The sequence below is a fragment of the Marmota flaviventris genome, chromosome 1, assembly GCF_047511675.1.
Source record: "Marmota flaviventris isolate mMarFla1 chromosome 1, mMarFla1.hap1, whole genome shotgun sequence".
Lineage (NCBI taxonomy): Eukaryota > Metazoa > Chordata > Mammalia > Rodentia > Sciuridae > Marmota > Marmota flaviventris.
Genome location: NC_092498.1, coordinates 34,992,232 through 34,998,231, shown reverse-complemented (window position 1 = coordinate 34,998,231; position 6,000 = coordinate 34,992,232).

Sequence of the window (6,000 nt, the reverse complement as noted above, 5' to 3'; positions counted from 1 at the left end):
TGTCTCTCCACTCATCCTTCCCAGACTCTAGTAGCCACTATTCTATTCTCACTCCCTTTTAGATCAATTTTAGCTTCCACGCTTAAGTGAGAACATGCATTTTCTTTATGTGCCCAAGTTAGTAGAATTAAACTTCCTGTTGAAAAACTTGCCCCTGAATTTCCGTGTTCCAGTGTTAGAGACTCCCTATCCCAGATACACAGTATATTTTAAATCAATTTGCTAAGATGTGGATGCTTATATCTAACAATTGGATTCCAAAGAAAAATGATATTCATTAAAGGAAAAGGAAACTATTGATAATCATTACAACTGAAGGAGACACTATTGCATACGTCTTTAGATATACAAATACAAAGAAAAGAAGATGAGCAATGGAAATATTATTCTGAATTAGTCATAAGATCATCATTAAATTTCCTGATCTCTCTGTATAAAATGGTATAATAACAGCACCTCCTTACAGGTTGTTGTAAAGAGTAAATGAAATAATGCATGAAAGACATTTAGCACACAGAAAATGCCTACTGAGGGTGGTTATTTTTTTATATTAAAAGAATAGCAAGGGGCTGGGGATGTGGCTCAAGCGGTAACACTCTCGCCTGGCATGCGCAGGGCCCTGGGTTCGATCCTCAGCACCACATAAAATAAAAATAAAGATGTTGTGTCCACTGAAAACTGAAAAATAAACACTAAAAAAAATTCTAAAAAAAAAAAAAAAAAAGAATAGCAAGTTTGCTTCAGTCTATGGCCAACTCTTATGTGTGTATAGACAGATCACTTTTTGATTATGGGAAATTTTGACTCTTCTTAAGTAACAACACAGTTTCACATAGTGTATGTCAAATAAGAAGTTAGGAAATCAGGTTTCTCCCTGCATTATTTTATCCTTTAATAATAAAAGGTAAATATTCTTAAATATTAATTATTAAATATTGAGGAAAAAAGGTAAATATTAAATTATATAAGAATGTCCTGAGGTTTTAAAAAAGTGTTTACTACTCTAGGCAAATTATGATTTTTATTATTAAAGTGGACTTTTGGGGCCTCAGTGTATTAATCTTGACAAATAAGTATTTCAGGAGAACCTTTTATTCAAAATGAATGTATTGAATGTAGATGTCCATTCCCACAGAGCTAAATTAATATATAATCCCTAACTGTGGTTCCTGTCAATGCTACTTCCCTTTGCCCCAACCACCTGGAAACCAAGTGAGGTAGCTTGTCTTTCATGGATGTGAGAGAGCGGAGCAGACACATCCCTTTCTCAGGAGCACATTTGCCCTCAGAGACGAGAGTTAAAGGTTGGGTCTAGCCTCCATATCCCTAGAAAGCATAAGGATCCCAAAGATGGCCATAGGGAGGAAAAGAGACTGGCAAGGTGGGAGGACACTGCAGCTCTACATGAAGCCAGCAAGTCTAAGGTTGGCTATTCCTAGGCCTAGTGAGAGGTAGAGGGACACACACTTGGCACCATTCGTACAAGTCCTCAAAGAACAGGCTCCTTACTCCCAACAGCAGTGGCTGGCAGCAGTGCCACCACATCACTGCTCAAAACCACCAATAAAGGGTGGGGTAGGAGTGCCAATATGGAACATGAGCAAGTTCAAGTAAATGAAAGGCAAATATATAAAACTTGAGGACCACCCATAACAGCCTGACATAGCTACTTCACAAGGCTACTGTGAAAGTAGAAGTGAGTTATATGTGAAATCCCTTTGGAAAATACCATTTAATGGTCTATAAAATCTGCAAAAGACATGCCAAATGTTCACCATAAGACTGCGAAGAGGAATGGGGCCCAATAATGTAACAGAAGAATTTAAAGAATATTTTTCTTAATCTGTGGCATTTAGAGCCAGACTGGAGTTGAATGACCCTTATAAAAGAAAGTCATGAAGAAGAGAACAATCCTTAGAATCTGCTACTCCATTCACTCCAACTTCTTTAAGAGGTATTCCCCCCCAAAAAAGGTTTTATGTTTTCTTGCTGTTTGTTAATCTATTAAAATGATATAATTTAAAAAATAAAATAAAATGATATAATTAAGGCAGAGTGCAAAATCGTTGAGTGCACAATGCTTTTTCTTAACTGTTAACCCAATGATTATTCTAGTTAGGAGAGAGCAAAATGATTCCATTATCTTTTTGCCTTTTTTTTCTGCTTATTTCTCTTCTAATCTTTTCCATGGTTCTTAAAAGTCATGAAAATTTACCAGGCAATTATAATTATTAGATATCAGTTTTATGCCTATTTGACAGGCTTCAAGAGTATTTCTATTAGAAATATTTTCATTGTAGCAAAGATGATCTCTTTGATTCATCTATTCTTCAATTATACAAAATTCTCCCATCCTCTCCAAGTTTATTATGCATGTTAACTACCAACAACCTAGCACAGTTACTCTATAATGTGACCCTGAAAGTGTCTGAAACTCTTAAATGGCAAGTGTGAAAAAGCTATAAAAAACACTATACCCTGAAGCAGTGAGAGACTCAAATAACCAAGAAGGAAATGGGAAAGTGTAGGGAAAACAGTGCATCCATCCCATAGTATGTACAGAATCTCCCCATGTATGGAAATGATTATCCTTGCCTGTATCTCTCATATGTTTATTTGATTTGTTGATTTCCACCCTCACTTCTTTTTCTAGGAAAGTATTTAATGCAATGTCTGTATATATTCTATGCCTCGCTGAAGTTCAGTTTCATATGAAGTATCGCTCCACTTTATAGCTCCAAGGATTCCTGGAAAAATTCTGGATTTAAGGATTTAAATCCCATTTTAAACTAACAATAGTGAATGCAGACACATAGTAGGTTACCTGTGAAGTGAGGTTTGTTGAAAAGTTGTAGCAGCAACCAAAGTGTTCCTTGATTTCATAGGTAACCAATTGAAAATGCATATATTAGTTGGGCTGGGGGCTTAAAAAATGCACACAGAATTGGGTACCTGCAATTACATGTCCAAAATTATACACTAGGATGCCAAATGTTCTAAGATTGGCTATTCCTAGGCCTAGTAAGAGGTAGAGGGACACACACTTAGATGCAGTGATAAATTATATAAATGTATATGTTTACACGTACATTACTACATGCACTGGCAGAGAGCCTGCTATACTGAGACAATGAAATAAAATAAAACTGAAGACTAAATGTTGAAAAATTAAAATTTTGCTTAACTCCCCATAGGCTATATACTCATTCCTCTGTATTCCAGGAACCACTGCCCTCATCCATAATACTAAAATCTATACACCCTCAAGTCCCTATAAGATGGTACAGTGTTCCCATATAACTACCCACATTCTCTCTATACTTTGAATCATCTCTAGATGATTCCTTATATTACATAGTACAATGAAATACTATGTAAACAGTTCCTATATTGTTTAGGGAATAACACAAGGGAAAAAAGTATTATGTTCGGCACAAATGTAATTTCCCCCCAAAATACATCATCTAAGGTTGGTTGAATCTGAGGATGTGGAACACGTGGATACAGAGAGCTGACTCTATAAATTGAATATTACTAAGATCTGGCTGCCAGCAAAGTATATTTTCTGCCCATGATTTTTTAAAGTGACTCCATTGCAGTGTCAGCTGCACTTTACTTGGAAAGCTATTGACTTTTCCTTTCTTTGCCTTAATTTTTCTTCTACAGGAGCACAGAGGGATGCAAGTCCAGGTGGGCACTGTGCCTTCGACTGATTATGCTGTGTATCACAGCAGGGGAACCTCTTATCTCAGACTGGGGTTGCCTGTTTAAGAATTTTTTCTTTATAAAAGGTATAAGGTAGTAAACACAGCTGTGGAAAAGGTTTTGTGTTTTCTTGCTGTTTGTTAATCTATTAAAATGATATAATTAAGGCAGAGTGCAAAAATACCCATAAAATTGTACTATGTGCCCTTGTGCATATATGTTCTGGGCCAAGTTTTACCTGGCTCTTGGTGTTTGAATAATCTGGATGTGTTTTACTTTAGAAGTAGTTTTCTACATTTTTTTTTGCACAGTATTGTCAGGTCATAAAATACAGAGGCCTAAGATCAGTGAACTTTAAAATTCTAAATTGATCTTGGAATTAGGATGTTATTAAAGATGACTTGAGCTTTACTCCTGTTATTTCCTTGCCAGAGATGGATCATTGCTTTGAATTCCTGTCTGCTGATTACTTTTCTTTTAATTCTAAAAGGGGCATTTTTAATTGGAATATTTATATATGTTTAGGAAGAATAAAGATTTTATAAATAGGATCACAGCCAAACTTTCCTTACAGGAAGATGAAATCTGAGTTAGGATGACGAATATGCCTGGATTTCAGTTTGCAAAGACATATAATAATATAATCCCATTTACTTCCTACTTAGATGAACTTGAAGTGTTTTCAGCTGTGATATATTAAAATCATCTCATAGAGAATAGATTTGAGTGGATACTTAAAGCCTTTTCCTAGCTAGCAATGTTTAACTTAAGTGAATAAACATATTTTAATGCTCTTAATTATAAAAACAAAATGTGTAGAAATCTATGATCTGCATCATCATTTGGAACAAAGTGAAAAATTCTATTAGATAGAATTAAGTGGAAAATAGTTTTTCCCTCTGGGGATTTTTAATTTATTCAGAATATTTATATAATTGCCTAAGAGTGAATCCTTTGAGATTACTTTGTTGGAGATACTATTTAACTCCAAACACATTTTTCTTGCAGGCAAGGGGGTATTGTAATTAACTTTGATGTGGGAAAAATCCTTTACATTTATCCTTTCCATTGCCTCTGTATGGTTTTTCCTCTTCTCCCTCCATGAGTTTGCTTATTGTTGATTCATATGGGTTTCTAAGCATTTTGGCTTAGGCCTGGTTCGTTAAGCCTCATAAGAGCATTCAAAGGAAGATCTTTGAATCTAGGTGAGGAAGTAAAGAGTTTTGCTAACCCAGAAAATAAACCACCTGTCTATGTCACTTCCAAACCAGAGTGCTAGGCCCTGTACGGGGAGACATAGGCCATTCACCTACATTGCTCAAACCAATGACCAACAACTTGTAAGAGTTTTGAAAGCCTTCACTAGTTTTACAATCTTCACTCCGAAATTTTTATATCACCCCAATTCATGGGTGCTATAAAAAGAAAGACACATTTGTCTTTTCTGTATAACTATCATATTGAATATTTCAGGACTATTACCTTAGGTTATTAAATGGCCTTAGTGCCCTAACTCAAAGATAAATGTGACTCCATTGTAAATATAATGATTACTTAGACCTACCTCCATAGAATGTATGACTTAACCAGTTTTGTTTGTGTTTGAGATTTCTGGGTTGAAAATCATGCTAGATGGATCATGATCAATAAAAACATAATAAGAGTAAACTGCTCTGACAGCATCTTTAACTGGACAAATAAAGAAAAGCAATAGATAAACCATTACAAATAAAAATTAAAGTACACCTATGCCCAAGAACAGAAGTTTAAAAAGACAGTTATGCCACTGATAGAAATTCTAAACCTGAAAAGCATAGTTTACATCAAGTGTGCATGTAAATAATATTAGCATCATATTATGCAGTTGTTTATTTACATGAATTATTTGAATGGTGTGTAAATGTCTTAAATAAATGAAAGTTTCCACATTTAAAAGATATTAAGTTCATAAATTAAATATTTTTCAAGTACATTTTGTTGTCTGAACTACAAGTCCAAAGGAAGGAATACTATACCTTTGGAACCACATCTACAAACAAATAGATTTCCAGAAGGGCCAGAAAAAAATGGAGTTATTGCTGCTGTTATCCCCCAGTTGCCCTGTGTAGCACTCATCTGTAACCCCCCAAATTCAGGGGGCTGAGGTATAAGGATCAAAATTTGTAGGATAGCCTCAGAGATTTAGCAAGACCCTGTTCCACAATAAAAAGTAAAAGGGGCTAGGGACATAGCTCACTACCCCAGTACTGAAAAGAAAGAAAGAAATCTCCCCACCCGCCCCCACCCCTCCTCCTT